This window comes from Acomys russatus, chromosome 24 (assembly GCF_903995435.1).
Source record: "Acomys russatus chromosome 24, mAcoRus1.1, whole genome shotgun sequence".
Taxonomy (NCBI): domain Eukaryota; kingdom Metazoa; phylum Chordata; class Mammalia; order Rodentia; family Muridae; genus Acomys; species Acomys russatus.
This window is the reverse complement of record NC_067160.1, coordinates 14,654,552-14,677,316: the sequence shown is the minus strand read 5'-3', so window position 1 is coordinate 14,677,316 and position 22,765 is coordinate 14,654,552. Positions and strand designations below refer to the sequence as shown.

Below are 22,765 nucleotides of genomic sequence, written 5' to 3'. Positions count from 1 at the left end.
CCCCCCTCCCTCCTACCTTGTCTCCTGAGAGAGGTCCTGTCTTCCCAGTCCACCCCCCCCCCACTGTCACTCAGCTATACCCCTGGACAGTGTGCCCTTCTGAAGAGCTACTCAGTTGCCTTCTAGGAAGAGACTGTAACACACAACAAATGTACTTGGTTCTTACCATGCGGAGGTGCCTGCTCTGCACCCGATCTTTCTGTGGCTTATAGTGCTGTAAAGACAGACAGGCAAGAACCAACATCGACATACAAAGGGACTAAGACAAACCCAAAAGTACTCCAAGAAAGTGTGCTGAAGGTCACAGAGGCTCACAGGGAGATTGATTTCTGGCCCCGAGTCTCACTTCATACACAGAAGTCTCGGCTTGTGAATTCTTGTGTGGCTCAATAGTCGGCTTCTCGGCCTCCCTCCAGCATTGGGGTCAGTTAAGCAAGTGACAGCCTTGGAGGCAGTCTTGTCCCCAGGGAGAGAGCAGGTTCCTTCCTCTGATGCTTGCTTTGGGGTTCTCCTCCTCTGTGAGGCCACCCGGCGTCTGGGGGAACCTCACGGAGGGGGTCATGTGCTGTGTTTCCAAACACTAGCTTTTGTTTTCGGCTTGGACTCAGTCGTCATCTGGAGAAATCTACTCTGAGCTTTTATGGTCCCTCAGGCAAAAGCAGTTGTAGCTGGGAAAATGTTAAGAACTTGAGACTTCCAAAAGGAGCTCGTGGTGAGGCCGAGAGGATTTGTTAAGCTCATTATGTGTAGAAAACCCTTTGTCTCGTGATGGTCTTCCCACCCCACCCTCACCCCTGACCCGTACCCCCCCCCACCCTCACCCCTGACCTGTACCCCCCCCACCCTCACCCCTGACCCGTACCCCCCCCCACCCTCACCCCTGACCCGGAGTCTAGATTCCACAGCAGTCTTGTGGCACCTGGGCAGAGAACATCTGACATCCAGGAAGATTGCAGGAAATTGGTTCACAGTGCTGGCCTCTGACTTCCGGAAGTCTTGGCCCAGTTTGACCTCTCTGACCTCGGTGTTTAGAGCAGTCTAGCCCAAACCAGTAAATGTAAGACAGAGCTTCCAGGGCCATTCATGTGATTTAGTGGTCTGGCTCTATTCTTGACTTAACCCTGTACTCCTGGGTGAATTTGTGCAGAGATCCTCAGCCTCCTGGGTCCCTTGCCGTGGAATAGAAAACTCTCTATTTCCATTTTGGGGCGCTGCCTGGAGGTCAGTATTGATGCCAGCATATTACTTCTGTGCATTACTTGGGGAAAATGTCAGTGTTCCCTCCCTTTCGGTTTGCAAATGGGGAAAAAAAAAGGCAGAACCACAAATGATAAGGATGAAGAGAATAAAATATAAGCTAATAGGATATACTTCACCAAAATATATTATTTAGAAGGGAAAAAGAATTCTTTGTATCTTTCTGATTCTACATTAGAATCATCAAGGGGGACTTAAAAGTAAAATTCCAGTGCCTGTGCCTTCCCTAGACTAAAGAAGTCCTAAACTCTAGAAAAGGTGGGCCCAGCCCCGTGGCCTCTTAAAGGGCCCTCTGTGGGTCTCCAGGCAGCCTTGCCTTTACGCAGAGGGATTTGCCAGCCTGTTGTGCCTCTCGGCTCTTTTCAGAGTGCTCGTGGCTGGTGCCCTTGCCCAGGGCTGAGGCCCTGCGAACATTCTTCTTTTACATGTCCTATGTTTTTCTTCCTTCCCTGACAGGCATTCTACTTTCTAACTAGGCTTCTGCCACACTTGGATGATAGCAGCAGACAGTGCTTGAGTCGGGTGTGGGGACTATTCGTGAATTACAGGTGCTGATTGCTATGGTCATTGAACATGTGAAGATCACATGCAAAATCACCCGTTCCCCCATCCTATGAGCTCACATTCTCTTGGCTCTCAGCGTGATGATCTGGATGCTGTTTCACCTCAGAGCTTCTGGGGAGCTCCATAGTTGCCCGATGAGAGAGGAAAGGAAAGCAGGCAAGCCATATCTAGCTATTGTCAAGAGTGGGATTCACGTGTCTTCTGAGACCATTGGGAGCCCACGCCGTTGACTGTCCCTCGTCTCTAGTTTGAGAATTATTTCTTTAGGGAACATTTCTGGAAAAACAACACTAACTTAAAAAGTGTGCAAATCAGTTCTTGATAAGTACGATTATGTTTCTTTGCACTCTTCTGAGCTATATTCTGGCATAGCTGCATTTTTTCACTGACTTTCATTCTGTCACCAAAGTCATCTGAGTGTGGCTGTTACATCTCACTTTGAACAGCATGACTATGGTACATATATACATGTATGTGTTTATGTGTATGTATATGTATGTGGGTATATTTATGTGTGAGTGTCTGTGTATATATATATATATATATATGTACATATGTATATGTGTGTATGTATGCGTGAGTGTGTATGTGCATTTATGTATGTGTATGTGTGTGTATGTGTGTATATATATGTATGAATGTATGTTGGTATGTGTGTGTGTGAAGGTATGTATGTGTAAGTATATGTGTATATGTGTATTTATGTGTGAGTGTGTGTGTATGCATGTGCGTATATGTGTGTATTAATGTTTGCATGTATGCGTGTGTATGTGTGTGGGTAAATGTGTATGTGCGTGTGAGTGTATGGATTATTATTGAAAAATCTTTCTTTGGCTGTTAAAATTCATATAGACACTTTATTTGATTGAGACATTTATACTTGTTAACAATGTACTTTTTATTTGCAGACATGTTTGACCTTCACTCATCATAATATTTTATGAAAATTCATTTAAAATCCGTTCACTGTAAACACGGCTCTACTGTGATTTTCAAAAGTTTGTCTCGAAAGCTGCCACTTTGCTTCCATTCATAGGTTTGAAAAGTCACGTGATGTCAGGGCAGCCAGTAGTCATACGTGAGTGGGATGAAGTTAAAAACCTTGCCTTGTTTCCAAACTCTCAAACGCATTTACCGCCAATTGCTCTAAGTCTCGCCCCCCGCCCCCCCCCCCCCCCCGCCCCCGAGGTTTAGAAAGCGTTTTAAAGAAGGCAGAGCTCCTTTTAGGCATTGTGGGTGGGGGGAGGGGGAAAGAGGGAGGGGGAGGGGGGAGGCAGGGCGAGTAGGGTCCATCAGAGCTCGCTGTTTTAGAGTTAAAGCTTCCGGATGAAGGTATGGGGCAGGGTGGGGGCGGGAATGGACCAATCCCGTCCAGCTTCCCAGATGCCTGAGGGTTCAGTCACAGCCTCAGTATGATCTCCACAGGGCAGACGCTCTCTAGAATCCAAACCAAAACCCAAGTTGTTGTTCTGCATCACCAAGTAGAGGAAAAAAGCAGAAAGAACAGTAATTTCCCCTGGAGTAAAAGAGCTCCCGAAGCTGCTGGAAACTTCTACCCTGCCTCTTCATCTGGGGTCAAGTTGCTGTAGGCAGAAGACACCTCAGAATGTATCTTTAGTCCTGCTGTGGTCACCATATTTTTGCTGGATTTAGAGGTCACAGCCTGTGCCTTAACAAGAGCCAAGGTAATAGTGAAAAGCAGAAAAAGGAGACTTTGTCAATGTGGACACATTGGGAAGAGGGACAGAGAGTTCCAGTGGTGCCCCCCACCTCCCACGCCCCACCCCACCTCCCACGCCCCACCCCACCTCCCACGCCCCACCCCCCCAAGTGCCTAGCCAAGAGCATATTTGTCTTGTATATTTTAAACTTCAATTTCAAAATTTTTAATCTGTATACTATCTTCAGAAAAAAGAAAATATTTCTCTTTCTCCCTCCTTCGCTACTGCTGCTACTGCCCCTGCTCCTCCCCGCCCCCTCCTCCTCTTCCTCTCCCCATGCCCCCTCCCCCTTTCTCTCCTTATTTTTGGTATAGCAGGAGTCCTGGCCTGCCAGGCAGTGTTGTTCCACTGAGACACACTCTCAGCCCTCCAGCTGTTTCTTATAACCTCTATCTGGAGCCTTTTTTAGGATCTATGCCAACATTTCCTTACCATTTCTTTTCTGAACTTACAGTCGACACCTTGCTCTTTTAATACATTTGAAAAGAAAATTTTAGCAGAGCATAGAATTGATTTTTAAAAAATTCTCTTTTGTTTGTTGCTTTAGACTTTCTTCTTCTTCATCTGAGTCCTTTCTCCAAACTTTATTGGAAACACTAGACTCATTTTTATCTCATCAACTTTTGGTTCAAACATCCAGAAAAAAAAAAGGAAGAAAGAAAGAAAGAAGGAAGGAAGGAAGAGAGGGAGGAAGAGAGGGAGGAAGGGAGAGAGGGAGGGAGGGAGGGAGGGAGGGAGGGAGGGAGGGAAAGAGATCAGCCTACATACAGTCAGTCCTGTGTTCTTCTGGTACTATGTCTGTGGATTCCACCACCCATGATAATAAAGTCTAGGGGTCCTGAAATGACACCCAGGCATCTGGATTGGGTTCGTGTTCTCTGCTAGTTAAAGAATTAAAAAGCAGGAAAAATTTGAAGCACACAGGTAGCAGCAGAGAAACCTCAAGCACTTCAGGCAGGATCAGTAGGTGAAGGAAGGCTTTTACTGCGGGTAAGGAGACACACCTGCAGCAGACACGTGGAGAAAAAGATGCTCTACAAAGCAGAGGGGGGCACCCAGGAAACCAAAAAAGTCAGCCTCTTCCTGAGGGCTGCGGTTCTTTAAGGCTCCAAAGAGAAGAGTTTCCCCTTCTACTTTAGGGTTGGTTATCTGGAAGACGGACAGGATGGTTGATTGGTCCATGACTGTTATGTGACATGTCCTGATCTGGCCTTGAACTTGTTGAGCCAGTCCATCAAAAGCTGTCAGGCTTTTGTCTCACGTTGGAATGTTGAGAAGTTGGCCACCTTATTATGTAGGCACGGTACCTCTCCCTATTTGTCTGCCTACCAGGAAGTTTGTCTAACTCTCAGTCTCTCAGTAGGTTGAAATATTTAAATAAAATGTGTCTGAACATGCACAGACTTTGCTGCAATTGTTTTGCAAATAGTATGATGTAATGACCAGTTAGGAATCATTTACATTGTGCTAGCTATTAGAAGTAATGTAGACTTCATTTAAAGCTTGCCATGGGAGGGATCAGGCCTGTAATCCAAGAATTTAGGAGGTGGAGTTAGTGATGCAGTGATCTCGAGTTTAAAGTCAGCTTGGATTATGCAGCAAGACCCTGTCTAAAACAAAAACAGAAACAAAAACAAAAACAAACCAACAACAACAACAAAAGTATTTGAGAGGTTGTGCATAGGATTTTATAAGCACTATATTTTATGCAAGAGACTTGAACTGTGAATTTTAATGCTTGAGAGGGGTTTTGGCGTCAACCCTTCACAGGCAGCAAGGGATGACTGGAATGCTGATCACGTGGAAGCTTGTTGAAGATGTCCCGACAGTTCACCTTTTATATTTCAGGTTGGTTTCCCGGCTTCTCATCCTCACTCGTCCCTTTGTAATCAGTTGTGTACTTCAGAGACAACCCTTTATGAGGACTTGGAAGTTTTGTTGTGGTTTTCATTAAAATATTTTTAAAATATTTATTTGTCTGTGTGCGTGTATGTGTGTGTGTGTGTGTGTGTGTGTATGGTCCATGTATGAGTATCACATGTGTGCCTGTACCCAAAGAGATCCAAAGAGTGTGTCAGATGCTCAGGAGCTGGAGTTGTGAGTCACAGTGTGGTCCTGGAAACCCAACGCAAGAGTAACAAGTCTCTTAACCACTGCGCCATCTCTCCAGTCCCTGACACGGTGGGTTTTGAAATTTTCCCATCTCTAGTGATCTATCCCACAGTCGTTGGAGGCCACGTGCTTGCTAGATGAGCAAAGCACCTTGCATGCTCAGAAATGTGTGACCAGCCTCCGCAGCAGCCTGCCCTACTCATGTTGTGCCCCTTAAACCCCTTTGTCTTCTTCCATTTCGAGAAGCAGCCCAAATGCCATCTCCTCTGACACTCTCCTCGGGTCCCACGGACAAGATCGATGACATAGGGAGCAATAATGGTACCGTATGCATGTACTGCCTCTTGGAAGCTTATTTTTAAAATGAAATATAAGAGGGCAGTGAAGCTTTTTCCTGTGGGGAATTGAGCCACGTGCTCTAAAAGAATCCTACATCAGACAGGTTGCTATGAAACTTTGAGGCGTGGTCTTTAAGTTGCCCATTGTGGCCTTGGACTCCCTCGGTAGCCCAGGCAGGCCTTGAACTTGTTAATCCTCCTGCCTCTGCCTCCCAAGCAGCTGGGATTGCAAGCCTGATGATGTCAGCTGTTTATCACTTGGTGCCTTCTACTTGCTGTGGGTTTCTGCTGGTACCAGGTAGGCAGGGGTTCACTGTCAGCTCTTGGTCAAAGTCACAGAAGATCCAAACCCTCCACATTACTTTCCACCCTGTGTTCTCCCGGGGCTTGCAGACATTCTTCTCTGGTTTAGGTGGAAGGAAGATGAGCCCCTCTCCCCACCCCCCCTGCCCCCAAAGAGAATCCCACTGAGGTGTGATTAGCCTCAGGCTGGAGCTGATTGAGGACCGTGTGGTCATTTGGATCTTGCATTTACTCAGTGGGTCTCTGTAAATAAAGTTTACGGTAACAGACAGATTTTTGCACCACTGCCAACTGACCACTGGGGACATTCTGAATTGTTTAGATGCACCAGCATCTTAATAGGAAGGTATTATCAACTTAGTGTGGGGAATAGGATGGCAGCGTGGTGAGTGCAGTTATAGGAGCATCTGGAATGAAGGAAAATCTTTCAGTTGGTTTAGGAAAACACTCGAGATTAGATTCAGACGTTCGCTTTAGGCTACTGGAAATGCAAGAAGTCACTTTATCCCTTGGCAGATTGGTCACAACAGGCACTGTTAACTGTGGGATTTGTGACCACAGAAGGATGGCAATAGGTTCAGGGACCAGGTGTTTGACCCTTAACATGGCTCTAGGTATACACATTAGCCTTTATTCTAATCATATAGGCATCTGTTGCTGCCCTCCTCAGATCAGGGACCGTCTTCCGTAGAATCCAAAGGCTATGGAGTGGAAGAATGCAGGCAGACATCACTAGAAGTTTAACATATTCATACAGAGGTTGTGATTAGAGGAGTATAAATGGTAAAATAATTGTCATCAGGCTTTGACACGGCTATATCAAAACCTAAAAAGAAAACCAACCATCACTGCCCCCCCTTAAAACAAAACAGGATTATTTTATATAGCTCAGGTGGCCAGAAACTCAGTTCCTTCCTGCCCCTTCTCCTGAGTGCTGCAGTGCAGGTGTGTGCTGCTTTACAGGTGTGTACTGCATTACAGGTGTGTGCTGCTTTACAGGTGTGTGCTGCATTACGGGTGTGTGCTGCATTGCAGGTGTGTGCTGCATTACGGGTGTGTGCTGCATTGCAGGTGTGTGCTGCATTACAGGTGTGTGCTGCTTTACAGCTGTGTGCTGCATTACAGGTGTGTGCTGCATTACAGGTGTGTGCTGCATTGCAGGTGTGTGCTGCTTTACAGTTGTGTGCTGCATTACAGGTGTGTGCTGCATTACAGGTGTGTGCTGCTTTACAGGTGTGTGCTGCATTGCAGGTGTGTGCTGCTTTACAGGTGTGAGCTGCATTACAGGTGTGTGCTGAATTACAGGTGTGTGCTGAATTACAGGTGTGTGCTGAATTGCAGGTGTGTGCTGCATTACAGGTGTGAGCTGCATTACAGGTGTGAGCGGCATTACAGGTGTGAGCGGCATTACAGGTGTAAGCGGCATTACAAGTGTGTGCTGCATTACAGGTCTGTGCTGAATTACAGGTGTGTGCCTCCATGTTTGCTACCAAAAATGTTTTTTTGGAGAGGAAAGGAAATTATTAGATAAAAACAAACTACCAGAGATCAATACAAATACTTAGAAGTTTAAAGATGTTCTCCTAATGTCCATATTAGAAGAAAATTGAAGTAATTTTTTAAATGTATGGACCTAGTATCCCAGTGAATGGGAAAGCCCATAGGAGTATTTTCTACCCAGTTCCAGAAAGACCCATTAAAGAATGTAAGCTTTCGTATCCACAGGTCCCACTGACCCATGCTTTCCAGTTAACAATGCTAGTTGAGCTGACTAGGCAATTTAAGAGAATGGTGCTTTAAGAAATCAGCCTTGGGCTAGGAAGATGCTCAGCGGCACAAAGCACTTGCTGCACAAGCATAAAGACATGAACCTGAATCCCTAGCATCCAGGTAAGAAGCTGGGTGTGGCTGCAAGTGCGCCTGTAGCCCCAGCACTGTGGGAGATGGAGACAGGAGGATTTCTTGGTCTTTCTGTCTGCCAGCCTAGCTCCATGTTCGGGAAGATACCTCATCTCAAAAAATAAGGCAGAGGGTGAATACAGAAGACACCCAACATTGACCTTTGGCCTCGGCACATGTGCATATAGGTACATGTAACCTGCATGCACATGCTCACATATAGCCCAAACACACAAATGCATAGATACGTGCACACACAAAAAAGGAAAAGAAGAAAAAAAGAAATTAGCCACAACCCGCACATCATTCAGAGCAAGAACTTTTATTTTTATAGTATTTGTTTATCTATCATTTCTCTACGTGTGTGTGTGTGTGTGTGTGTGTGTGTGTGTGTGTGTGTGTGTGTGTACCTGTGTATGCAGGTGGACATGCACATTTTCAGGCCAGAGGTCTATGTTGGTGTCTCTTCAATTGTTCTCCACCTTATGTTGTGAGACTGGGCCTAGCAGTGGATCTGGAACTTGTACATTTGGCTCAGCAGCTGGCCACCAGTGCAGAGCCCATCCCTACTGCCTCCGCAGTGCTGGGATCACAGGTGCCCACGGCAGTGCTGGGCATTTTACCTGAGTGCAGGGATCTGAACTCGGGTCTTCCTGTTTGTACAGCAAGTACTTCACCACTGAGCCATCTTCCTCGACCAAGAATATTTGTTTTTATATTAAAAACTTATTAAGATCAATCAACACATGCCTCCAATACAAAATTTTAAATGTACAACAAGGCATGCAAGAAAATCAACGCCTTCCATGGTCCCCACTATGGTGCCATTTTCCCTCACTACAGCAGCCCTGTTACAGGCTCCTGCTGAGCAACCTTTAAGTGACCATTGGGCAAGAGTTCCAACATATCTGGGACTCTCTCAACTTCTTGGAAAGAAAGCAACCTAACCTAAAAAAAGTAAAACTTGGGGACATTTGGAGATAATGATTTTCACATAAATCCATGCTAACATACTGCTAAGGATGCAATTTATTCACCCTTTTTGGTTTACTGTTTTACTAAACCTTTTTACTAAAAGCTGTTTGTCTTATCGACATTAAATTGGGCAATGTTAGTGCAAAATATGACTACGTTACAAACAGAAAATTTGAACCAAGGATGTAAGAGTCATCGCTGAATAATTAGCTCTAACTTGTGACTTTCAAGAACGGGTGCTCAGGGCTGGAGAGATGGCTCAGAGGTTAAAAGCATCAGCTGCTCTTCCAAAGGTCCTGAGTTCAATTTCCAGCAACCACGTGGTGGCTCACTACCATCTATAATGAGATCTGGCGACCTCTTCTTGTGTGCAGGTGTACATGCAGGCAGAACACTGTATGCATAATAAGTAAATTAACAAAAAAAGAATGGGTGCTCAGTAATATCAAAAGAAGTAAATATAAAAGGGCCTCTCTTGGCGTTTATAGAGATGCCAGTCACTGGGGCTGTGGGATAGCCCACTGCCATCACGCTAGTAGTGCACCGTGAGAAATCTCTTTTGCATTAATTTGCTGTGATATTATGCCTGTAAATAACTCGTCTGGATTGTCTCTATTTCTAGGGCTGATGTATATGTACCAGTCAAAGGCAGGCAGCCCTTATGTTGTAAATGACGTTGCAGCCATGGCCCTTTGGAGGATAAATATTTATGGTAACGGTATAGCTGTCGTGAGTGGAGTTCATGAAATTGACTCAGGGGTTTCAAGTCTGGCAGAGGCTTTTTGCTTAATCTCATTGTGTCCACTGTGGCTCCCATGCTGTAAATCAGGGAGAATAAATGTACAAGAACGACAAGAGAGCAGGAGTGGCAGTGTGAAGGGGAGGGAGCCTCTGTTTATCAGGGTGACTCTTCAGCAGGCGCCTTTTTTTTTTTTTTTTCAGACTGCAATTCCCTAGATCTTACTGTTATAGTTTTATTTTTAAGAAGCATATGTGAACCAGATTTGAATGAGGGGTAACACACAGATTATTAAGGAAGGGAGTAAGGCAGGTGAGTGTAAAAAGAATGCTGGTTACACACACACACACACACACACACACACACACACACACACATACACACACACAGAAAAGTAGGATGCATGCACACAGTATTCAGATCATATGGACAGGGCCAATTGCATAATTTATTGCACCTTGCACAAAATAAATATATGGGGGTTCTTTGTTCTCCTGGAGTGAAGAAAGATGTAAAGATGTCACTAGTGGTACTAAAATAAGCCTTTTTTTTTTACTCTGCATTCTGTACCTCAACTCATCATTTTGTTCTTATCTGCTGTTTCATATCACTCTAAGTGAAGAAAAGTTTTTAAAAATTTTATTAGCATAAATTTACCACCTCTCCTTCTGTGCTACGATGCCAGCTTAAAATGCAAATGGGAGAACATTCAGCTTGTATGCAGAACCCCTGAAATTACCATTTATATTTCTTAGCTTCCACATGCATATGTATTTTGTTCTTATCAGGAGAGTGGGAACCATACATCAGACGGATCCAAGCCATTTGTGTTTCATGTCTCAAGGCGTGTAGATTCTGCTAACACTTTATCCAGCTTACTGATGAGTGAGGAAGGACTGGAAGAAAAAAAGAAGTCTCGGGTCGTCCCCTTGCCTTTCTGTCTTTATCTTTCTTTCTTTCTTTCTTTCTTTCTTTCTTTCTTTCTTTCTTTCTTTTCCTTTTTCTTTTCTTTTTGTTTTTGTTTTGGTTTTGGTTTTTTGAGACAGGGTTTCTCTGTGTAGTCTTGGCTGTCCTGGACTTGCTTTGTAGACCAGGCTGGCCTCGAGCTCACAGCGATCCGCCTGCTTCTGCCTCCCAAGTGCTGGGATTAAAAGTGTGTGCCACCACGCCTGGCTTTCTGTCTTTATCTTAAGTGTAAGCCCTCGCTGCCGATGGAGGGGAATACTGTGGGGGGAGCTCCTCCGCCACCATCACTGCCGTCCTTCTGAGTTCAAAGCCAGTCTAGGTTAGAGTAGAAAACGGAGCCTGTGCAGAATGGCAAGAGCCTGGATTTGCTCATTGAAGATGGCGTGTGCTTAGCTTGTCCTTGCTCTGAGCCATGCTTTCTGAGTTCTGGTTTTGTGGGATGCTGTGAAACCTCTGTGGAAGGGATGACATTATGTCCTTGTCCACTTTTCCGTGGTGTCACTGAACTTCGCTTCGTTGGATAAGTTCAACATGGAGGATTAGGAAGGGTGTCACGATGGACATCAGAGCAGCAGTCCAGGTACCTGTGGCTCTCGGGTGTGGGCGTCCATGCAGCCTCACACTTCTGGGTACGACGTGCCTGAGAAGAAATGTAGATTCCTGCCTTTTCCGTCCTTATTTATGCTCCCAGTTCCTCTCTCCAGAAGAAAGTACTGGAACAACCATCGCAGAAACACTTCAGCTACATGGAAGATGAACACAGATGCAGAAATATAAACCCATAGAGAGACATAGTGGTGGATTAGATACGGCCACACATTCTTTGCAGCTTTTCCAAGTGAGAGGAAGAACAGTCTGTTTTCCAACTTTTGAATCCAGACTCTTCCTGGTACATGTTTTAACAACCAACCAAACTTTTTTTTTTTTTTTTTTTTTTTTTTTTGTGGGAGTGATTTCCTCTTTACTCTTGGCCTCTAGGAACGCTGTCTTCCTTGTATGTGTGTCTTCACAAAGGAAATATGCTTCACACCAGACATTGCAGTGTAACAGTCAAGACCCCTGTGAAGTAGATACCTTGAGCCCTAACCAACGGTCCAGCTTAATGCAGCCGCCAAAGGGAGGCGTTGCCAGTAGACCAACTTCCTAGGAAGCCTGTGGAGTTGTGAGACATGCTTAATCGTTGTTTTAAGACACCACATTTGGGGGTGATTTGCCGTGATCAATGGTGCTTTATTAAAAAGCATTAAACTGGATGCTCTCTCAAGTGGGCTTCTCTCAGTCATGTTGTCTGTGTCTTGACTTTCCTTTTCCTGTGGTGCTTACCAGTGCAAACCCTTTTTGTAAATCCATGTAGGTTAGCCATGTTTTGCTACGTTTCCATTGAAGGTCGACTGTAATTTGTTTAACTTGTTCCTTTATCGATAATTATGCTGTGTTTTGTTCTTATAAGCACTGCTTCAAAGGACAGCCACCAACATCTTTCTCCATGTACATTTTCTGAGTAAGTTTGTATTTGTGGACTCCATTACATAAAAATTAAAAATTGATATGTATTTTATAATATAAATAATGATGATGATGATAAACTATTTTCTACAAAGTCTTCACCAAATTACACTCGTTCCAACAATGTGTGTTAACTGGTTTTGTTAGTTCTTCAGCATGAGTAATTTAAAACCCTGAAAAACATTTAAAAAACAAAACTCTGGAAAACTATGCGAGGAAAAAGAGGTTGGAGTTTTTTTTCCCCACTATATTGCTTTGTATTTCCTTTTTCTTTTTTTCTTTGTATTTCTTGAGTCTCTAATCTTAACTAAGTCCTTAATAAAGATTTAACTCCTAAATAGTTTAAGAAGTCAAACATTAAAACATTTTTTTCTTCAGTGGTTGTTGCTTAGTTTCCATCTGTGAATGACAAACTTATGTCCTTTGTTAGTTTGATGGACGATAGCCACAATTTATAAACTTATGGGAACCCTTTGAAATTCCACAAAACAAGCCCCCTTTGCCATACACATTAAAATATCTTTCCCAAGTTTTCATTGACAATATATTGCATGGCTGGCTAGAGGAACATCACCTGGCTGGCTTCATGATGTCATTCAGGATATTTCGTTCATTAATTTCTCCATCTTGTAAACTTTGTCCCAGTCAGACCTCCCAAAGGACACACTGCAAAACTTTAAAAATGTCATTTTGTTGCCTACCATTTCTCCTGGAAATTAATCTATTCATTTAACACTATTTTTATCCTGTTGCTATTGAAGAGTTGCTACTTCAGGAAGCTGATCCCAAACTAGTTGGTAGCTGGATCCCAATTTGTTGGCTGCAAAATGCAGTTCCCAGCAATAATTCAGCCTTATCTATTTGGAAGAAGCCAAAGAGAAGAAAAAACACTAAAATTATATCATGCGCTGTTTTTCTTGGCTAGATCAGTGACTTAACAGTGTACCACATGGCTTCTCAGTCTCTACTGATCAGGTAGGCTCTACTGGACTGGCTTAAAGGGTTGAAACTAAAGAGCTCCAGACACAGGGATCAGACACATTCGTGCCTGGATCTGACCTTTGCCTGGTACTCCGTGTGTCATCTAGTTAGGATATAGTCATGTGTGGGACATAGCAGAGCTAACCTGAAAAAACCCTCAGAGTAGGTACAGTGTGAGGAGGCGCTATCGAACACAGAAGTAGAGGATAAAAACGCCTCTTAGCTAAAAACTTGGCTCAGAGTCTGTTGTGACTGTGGTAGTAAAAGGTGCTGGTGAGAGGCAGAACAGAGCTAGGGAACCCTTCCAGGAAAGTTCTGGAAGGTCTGCAACAGAAAATCATGCTCTTGTTGTTGAAATAAAAGAATAAAAAAGAAATAGAAAAGGAGGGAAGGAGGGAGAGAGGGAGGGAAAGAGAGAGAGAGGGGGGGATTCAAACAACTTTTAACCCTTTGGGTGCTTTATAGAGTAGTGTTATTTTTTTAAATGTTGTATTTATTTTTATGTGTGCAAATGTTTTGCCTACACCTATGTATGATGCATGTGCATCACGTGTGTACCTGGTGACCTCGAGGGTCAGAAAATGCTGTCGAATGCCCTGGAACTTGAGTTACAGAAGGTTTGGTTGTGAGCCACGATGTCGGCACTGTGACCCTAACCTGGGTCCTCTGCAAGAGCAACAAGAGCCCTTAACTGCTGAGCCATCTTTCAAACCTCAACAAAGATTAGTTTTTAGTGACAGGAAGTAGTCTCCCTTTAAGAATTAAAATGCTTTTTTGGAAGACCTATTTAGAAATTACTTTCCGTTCTATTTCTCTTGTTATCAGTAGATAAAATACCAAATTCTGCTTTCTCAGGACGGACTACCCATGGCACCATTATGAACTTGTGTGTCAGCTACCCGGTGTGCCCTGAAGATTCTCTGACATTTCTGAGCTGGGCAGGAACTTTGCCTCATGGGAAATGGCCCCAATCTGTCACAGACCACTACCGTTTTCCCCTATTCTCTTTCTCTCGGGCGTCGTCGTCTTCCACCCTCTCTGCCTCTTGGTCCCTCCCCTAGTGCTTCTGTGTTAGAGGCTGGCCTCCCTAGCGTTCTGACTGAACAGAGTAAATTAATACTAAGGACATGAGTTGTGTCTGGTCAGAGCAGTGACATCTTCCAGCTGGGATGCGCAAGGCAAGTGCCACTCTTGGTGTCTCGAAGATGAATTTACAGCTCTTAATTATGTTTGTATCAAGCATATCTGTGGAAGTGATTCCTGGGTGAATGGCGGCCTGATGAGGCGCTGTAAATCTTTATGAGACGCTATTTCTAGATTGTCCACTGTCCTGCACACGGAGTATGTGAGTTCTCTCATGAATAGAGAGGCTACTTTCTAGGAAGAAGCTGCCGGTAGATGGATGTGGGCCACACTATGACCCTGCTCCTTCCTGCCCCTGTGATAGAAGGTCTGAAGTATGCAGCTGTGTTTCTTCAACTTAAAATAAGAAAATAAAACATGGCTCTTAAGGTGGTGAAGTGTCTGTGTGTCTAGCTCATGGATCCTTAGTAAGTGAATTTTGCAAATGGTAACGATTTTGGATATACACAAGTTGACAGTGTTATTATTTTGGAGATAGGGTCTCTTGTTGTTTATGCTGACCTTGAACTTCATTATGTAGTGAGGCTGGCCTTGAACTCGTGATCTTACTGCCTCCACACGTCCCAAGTGCTGACATTATAGGCGTCTGCTGCTAAGCCTGCTCATAAGCTGACATTAGTTTGAATGTTTTCTAAATGTAAGCCATGAGAATTCATGCTCCGTGTTTTTAATAAGAAAAGTTCATATCTTCATTGATATATAAATGGCATGATTATAAACTGCCAAAACACACTATTTTCAAAAAAAAAAAAAAAGAAAAAAGCCTTTTAATTATTCCTACTTTCAGTTCAGAAGTCAGATTCTCAGTGTCAGTGTCAGGGTGAGGTCATGAGAGAGTGTAAAGATGTGTTTCATTCTCCAAGGTTCCCAGTTGGAGGGTGAGTCTGATGCTACAAAGAGGGTGAGACTGAGCATGCCTTCCCAAACTCCCGACTCCCCCCTCAATCTGAACAACTCCCAGGTCTGGAGAGTGTAGATGAGGTAACTCCTCACTATTTGAATTACAAATATATTTTCACTCGATAAAAGATGTCACATCTTGATACAGAGTCAGGCTTCTTTTTGAAAAAAAAAATGCTAATTTATTTTTTTAAAATGGCAGCCTTGGCAATGGAGATCTTCAGAGTTGCTTCCTTCTGAGTGCCAAAACCCTTCTCGTGTATGGGCATGCATGCCTGCACGGAGCCACACAAGACACACCCACACTGCCTACATTCATCTCTGCCACCAAATCTCACTTCCAAAGGAAATGCCTAGACAAGCTGAGAGGGGTGTGCTTTGAGACCACCATGTGTCAGCACAGGGGTGGGGGGTGACGAGGGGGCGAGGTGACGGTCAGTGCAAGGATCTTGGCTGTAACACGGGATACCTTCCTTTCTTATGACGTGACAAAATGTGCTCTGCTCGGGCGTTCCCTGACAGATGGGAATAATAATAACACTACTTGGGTAAGAAGGGTAGCGTTCCCGAGGCGGGGCATCCTTTTGACTTCCTTCTTCAAGTGGAGCGCTTCCTGCTTTCCACTGAGTGATGAGTCATGTGACAAGACTTGAGGATGTGACACAGGGGGCCAGTCAGCCTGTAATTATGTGCATGGCGCTGGCGATAAATTTGCTTTTGGCACACTGTCCATCCAGGTTAAACTAGAATATACAAGCAGGACTAGAAATAGCTCATGGCTGGTATCTTGAACCTTCGCCATTCCGTGTCTTTCAGAGCTCAGAGAGACACATTGCCGTGGTTATGTTTACCAGGATTCTCACTGCAGAACGGAATCTCCTGTGCTGACTTCTGTTCCTTGTGAGTTCTGGCAACTGGAGAGCTTGTTTAAAGTTGATTCTGATTGAGAGAGTCATGAGTATTTTGTGTTTGCTGAGAGACACCTGTGTATGAAGTAATGGCACATCAAAGTATGTGGCCCGTAGTATACAGTCATTCCAGAAAATTGCCCTGGGTGTGTAAGGAAGCTGTCTCATATTGGGTATTGAGCACTAGCATTAGCATTTATATGTGCCAAGTGCCACTTTGGGGTGTGTGTGTGTTTATGTGTGTGTATGTGCACACAATTTTGTTGATTCCTAACGATGACCTTGTGAAGCAATAATAAGTATAGAAATAGCTGTAGGCATTGTGCTTGCTAAGGGCCGTCACTCTGCTGAGCAGCCATCTTGCATACACTGTCTCACTTAAGCCTCCGACACAGTGGAGGTTATGATCCTATTTTATAAGGAAGAAAATGAAGATATGAGACTGGAGAGATGGCCTAGCGGTTCAGAGGATCCAGGCTCAGTTCCTGTCATCCTCAGGCAACTCACAACTGTCTGTGAACTCCAGTCCCAGGGACTCTGACGCTATCCTGTGACCTCCTTTGGCACCAGGTCTGCATGCAATGAACCTATGTCCATGTAGGCAAAAATGCTCATAAACATAAAATAAAAATAAACAAATCTTTTTTTTTTTTTTTTTTTTTAATGAAGAACAAAGAAAAGGAAGGTGCTAACTGAAGACGCTGCCCTAGGCTGTGCAGCTAGCAAGGTGAAGGTCTAGGCTTTCCGTGAGCCCTCTCTACTCCAGGACTTAGCATTATAACGTTTTCTCCTTTGCTCTGGGATCAAGTGGTGTCAACAGTAAACTCGCCAACCTGTCAATCAGCATGTGTGCACATAAAAAAAAAGTCCACTCTTAAACTCTTTGAATAGAGTATGTAGGAGCAAAATACTTAAATTCATGTAAAGGACGATGGCAAAGTGACCTGTTCTCATCAGTATTAGGACAAAAATTAGGATTGTAAGAAATTGGCCTAATTTGTGTGAATGAGTGTGCAGATACAGGAAAACCTTGGCTATCTTTCCAGGCACTGTCTACCTCTCTGTCCCCTCCCACCTTTCTTTTTGATTTGTAAAGATTTCCACCCCACACCTCACTTGCAGCCCTTTAAGGTGGACACATTTGCTTAACAATATGGATGACTTTAAGGGCACACACAAGTTGAGTGTGGACAATGAGATTAGATCCTGCAGACTGGGACAGAGCCTGCAACTGCCAGTGCAGGCGAGCCAGTGACTCCCAGAATCCTGCCTGTCTTTCCATCTCCAGCTCTGGGATTACGAGTATATGGTACCTTGTTTTTTCTTTTTGTAAACATGGATTCTGGCGATCAAACTAAGGTCCTTGTACTTACAAGGCAAACACTTGCCAGCCCATGATTGGAATTTTAACACTTAAATTCAACAGGCTTGCACCGAGTGCCTCTTGGGCTGACCATATTTCCTATGTGACCCTGAGGTGAGAAGTCAAGATGCTTAAGCAAAGACTATCCACGCAGACAAGAAGGCTGCTGTTTTAATTTTAGCCCTTTCCCATGACATATTTCATTCTGTACAAGAAGTATTCTGGGTATGGTGGCATGCACACCTTTAATCGTAGCACTCATGAGGCAGAGGCAGGTCGCTCTCTATGAGTTCAAGGCCAGATAACTGTAAATAGAGAATTCCAGGCCAGCCAGGGTGACATAGTGTGACTCTGTCTCAGAAAACAAAGAAAGAGAAGGTCTCTACTCTGATTTGCTATAAGATGGAACCATTCTTATCTCCCCGTCTCATGATAAGGAAGAGCATCTCCCTCACAGTCTTTCACAGCTAGGCCTGAGTCATAGACCTGTGGTGCTGAGACATGAGGGTCACAAGTTCAAGGCCTGCCAGGGCAACTTAGTGATATGCTATCTGGATACAAAGACAACTGGGAAGTTGTGCTGTGGCAGAAAGCTTGCCTAGCATGGATTCAGTCCCTGCCATGCCCAAACAGTGTTTTCCTAAACTGAATATGGTGGTGCAACGCTGTAATTCAAGCCCTTAGGAGGCTGAGGCAGGAGGGTAGAGAGCATGGGCTATACAGTGAGTTCAAGGCTAACCTGTTTCAAGCAAGATTCTGTCTCAGCAAAACAAAGCACAAGCTGGCGTCCCTCTCTGTCTTTGAGCTCCTTCCAAGACCAAGGTCACTGTATCACGATGACGGTGCTGTCTAAACAGTCCAGGAAAAGAGACCGAGGAGACCTCAGCACTTCCCTTTCTTGTTTATCTGCAATTTTTTATTCTGAAGTAAGTGATTTAAAGAAATTAAAGTACAGCGATATAATAATATGCGCTGACTCTTAGCTATTCAGTTTATAACCAAAGGAAAAGAAGAATCTGGAGAAACTCATACTGGCATAAAGTTCATGTTTTAAATATGCTGAATGGTATTTAAGATGGGATATTGCTCAGTGGAAGACTTCTTACCCAGAATATGTGAGCCCTGAGCTCAATTCCTGTCAAAACAAAAACAATAAATAAGAGAACAAATAAATACATAGACAAAAAAACCAAACAACAGTATTCTAAGTATGAGGCCTTTTTACCAAACAAACACACACACACACACACACACACACACACACACACACACACACACACACAATCAATTTGAAGGTATTGTCTTCCACAAGCACTTTCTCTTCCTTAGGCATTTAGTTCACAGATGTGCAAATTTATCTAAAGAACTTTGCAGAGAACCTAGACACCCCCTCCCCCGTCCAGATGTAGCCTATGGACAGCTCATTCTCCAAGTTGGGGGTGGGGTGGAAGAACTGACGCTGAGCTCTGACATGCACTCTGGTGCCCACGATTTGGTCACTGCCTGTTGGCAGGACGGCCTTGCAGGCACACAGAGGAAGGGGATGCAGGCTATCCTGATGAGACCTGATAGGCTGTGGCCAGACAGTGGGGTAAGAAGGACCCCCTGTCAGAGGTCTAGGGGAGAGGACTAGGACAGAAGCCATTGATATAAATTATATATATATGCTGTGTATGTATAGTACACCAGAGTGGTAGGGAGAAAAGAAAGAAAATTTGAATGAATCATATATTGAGGAGAATAAAAATTCATTCATTCATAACCCTTCCTCCTCTTATTATTTTTTAGAGAAACACAGATTTGTTTTTAAGGCATGGGGGAATAAGATAAGGTTGTCTCTCACTCTCTCCAGGTCTCCATGCGCTGGTCAGAGAACAGGCTCCTTCTCCTAGGGCCCCCACACCCACTGCCCTTGGTGGTCAGCGATACTCAGAGGGGCTCATTTGCACTTTTACTTTCTAATGAAAGAAGTGCTTTGTGGATGCTGCTTACAGTGGATTAGGAGAACGTGCTTGGTTTCCCTATAAAGCTATGTGCTCGCTCCATCACCTTCCTGAGCTTCAGGGAGAAAACTTCATTTGTTGATTCATAGAATATTTATTGCCTATTTAGTAAGCATTTGCTATTGTACAGATGAGATCAAATATAATATGGGCAAAGGGTTCAAGGAAGTGACTGCTTAGCCTATAAGTCACGTCTTTCATATGTATATGCACACACACACACACATACACATATGAAAGACTGAGTATAACTTTAAAGGGAAAAATTAGTGGATCAAGAAATGATAAAATGATCAGCGTTTCGTGTTCCATCTTCCTAGGCACTGAAAGCCTATATTCTCTAGTTCTCTGCCTTATGTTCCATCTCTAGTTCAGACCTTGTATAAAATCTTGCTTCCTCCATCGAATCCTATGAATGTGAGAAGACCAGATCATCCTTGGGTCTGGACTGCCCATTCCATGCTCTCCTTCCACTAAGCCCCGCCCATTCCGCACACTCCTTCCGCTAAGCCCCGCCCGTTCCGTACACTCCTCGTCCATTAAGCCTCAGCATTTGCCTTCTCGGTGTTTGTATCTGGATCTGCTCCTGTCAAAGCTGGCTCTGGGCGTCACAGCGGTCTTGCGGGCACTTATCTACCTTTAAAGAAAGATTTCCCTCCAGGGAAACAGGTCTGCTAACTGATCTGCAGTGCTAGAGGGCAGAGGAACAAGTGGATGCCCACTGACTAGGCCAGGCCCGCTAAGCCCACCTGTTTATCAGCAGACTTCGCATTTCCTTCAACAGCTCCATGACCCCTCTCCCGCCCTCCCGGTGATGAGCCATCTCTTCTTTTTGGCCACTTTCACCATTCTACCTTCTAGAACAGTCTGCAGCATTGGATTGAACTACTCAGAGTAAAGGCCAAATCTTAGAACTAAGGCTGAGTGAAAAGTTCATGACTGGTGACTGTCACAAGGTGAAGCACAGTTAATACTTACGAAGTAAGTGATTGTGAATATTTTAATATAAACTTTAACCAAGATGAATAGTACCATTTATTTATTTATTTTTATTAACTAATTTATTTAATTACTTTACAGCCTTATCACAGCCTTCTCCCCCCTCTTCTCCCAGTCCCACCCTCACACTCTCCCCTGTTGTAGAAAACTTAAAATATATAATAATGTTTATTATCAAAGCTTATTATGGTGGTATTATCTAACCCACCATCATAATCAAACAAGAGACAGACACCTGTTGTATTTTAGAATAAGCCGTATTTTATCTGGAGCTGGGCAGATATTAACCCCTAAACTTCCTCCCATTATCGCCCAGCCCCTGTCCCAGGCCGTCTGCTTTAATCATTTCTCTTGAATCCCAAAATAGTTGCTTATGTCGTTCATCTGGGCCGCTTCTCTCCACGGGCAACTTCAGCGTTCCTCCTCCTGGTCCACGTGGCTCTTTCCTGTCCCATGGAGACCCTGCCCCTTCTTCCTTCTCCGGTGCCTGTCTCCTACCCAAGGTCCTCCTGTCCCAGAAGCCTCCAAACTTTGGCCATGCCTCCTCACTCTGCCCCGCCCAGCTGTGTAGGCATTTATTCAGCTAGTCAGGGATAACTTGGAGGCAAGGCTTAAAAACATCATTTTGGGGTTCTTGAGTATCTATCTTCTCATTAAAGACAGCAAGCCGACCGACCTCAGGGGTGTGAGGGGAAATAATTAGCAATCAAATACAAAGCACCAGACCCTGCTGTTACAGACCAGCAGGGGTACCAACCCACCCTGGAATTCTACTGGAAAGGCACAAGCAAGGTAGTAGCTTCTCCCCCGCCCCTACCCCCTCCCCTCCTCCCCCTTCTCACTGTCCTCTTCCTATTTCTTACAGGAACTATCTACAGAAGCCTTAGCCCTATTGGGTCTTAGGGATCATTCAGTATGCTCCCCTTTTAGAAACGTCTACAAGTTTTTATGAGAGATCTTACAAAGATGTCTCCAAGGCCATTTCCCCCAAATCTGCATGAGCAACCACGGTTTCTCTATTGCTAGCTCCAAGTTGGGCCTTGACAGGGTTTTGAAGGAAGGTTCACCTGGGATTCTGATAAAAGAAGTTGATCTTACCTCAGAAAAACATGCATGGATGTAAAAGTGTGGATGTGATACTAGGCTGGAGCCACTAATTCCAGCAGCTAATGACCATGATTTAGCCCCATGGTCTCCGTTTTTAAGAAGTCTGATAGAGATGTCATTTGACAAGAAATGGCTCTGTTCACTGCTGGCCTCTGCCATGTTCTAATTACTCTTAAGTGTTGACACGATTGTAGCATGGTTATTGCCATTTCTCAAAATGCCTACTTAGAATTTAATTATTAATGAGACAACAGTTCCCACAGCAGACATCCAGTCCACATGTTGGCTGAATGCACACACACACACACACACACACACACACACACACACACACACACAAATACACACACACACACACACACACAAAATGCCTGAATGTGGGCTTTATATACTGTGAAGGTAATTTAGTGACTTGAAAATTCTGAGTTTCTTGAAACTCCAGGATCCTCCACAAACACATTATCTTTATTGTCCCTTATTTTTCTATCATATTTTCTTTTACAGAGAACACCTGTCATGTTGTATATCATTTATTAAATACATACTACAAGCAAATATATAACTATATAATATATAAAGTAATATATTATGAAATGTATGTCAAATACATACCATATTATATAAATATATTCATTCATATTAATTATTAATATTAATATATCACATAGATATTTAAAATACAATGTGTTATATTATATGTATATATGATATATAAATATATAGTACATAATACATATATTTGTCTGTATATATAGGGAGATATTCTGAGATATGATGGGAAAGGATTCCCAGAGAAACACAAACATGAATTCTTTTCTCAGGAAAATTATGGAGTGGGGTGTTGGTAGTAATATGCATAAATGGTGAGTCTGTATTGGGTGTTAGTCAAGCTTGAAGCAACAGAGAAATCAATCACCTTTAGGTTGGCTTAGTTTCATGAAGAAGGTGATGCTCATACTGAGCTTTGAAAGGTTGGGTTGG

At 43.8% G+C, this 22,765-nt stretch overlaps 1 protein-coding gene and 1 long non-coding RNA gene across 2 annotated transcripts in view; both read left to right on the top strand.

Annotated features, from left to right (window-relative positions):
• Rapgef4 (Rap guanine nucleotide exchange factor 4) overlaps positions 1 to 22,765 on the top strand; it is a 287,611-nt gene that overhangs the window by 77,521 nt on the left and 187,325 nt on the right. The gene's annotated exons all lie outside the window — the stretch shown is intronic.
• Positions 7,158 to 7,582, top strand: LOC127206910 (uncharacterized). Its single transcript, XR_007832899.1, has 3 exons — positions 7,158 to 7,240; positions 7,421 to 7,456; positions 7,511 to 7,582. It is a non-coding gene; the product is annotated as an uncharacterized LOC127206910 (long non-coding RNA).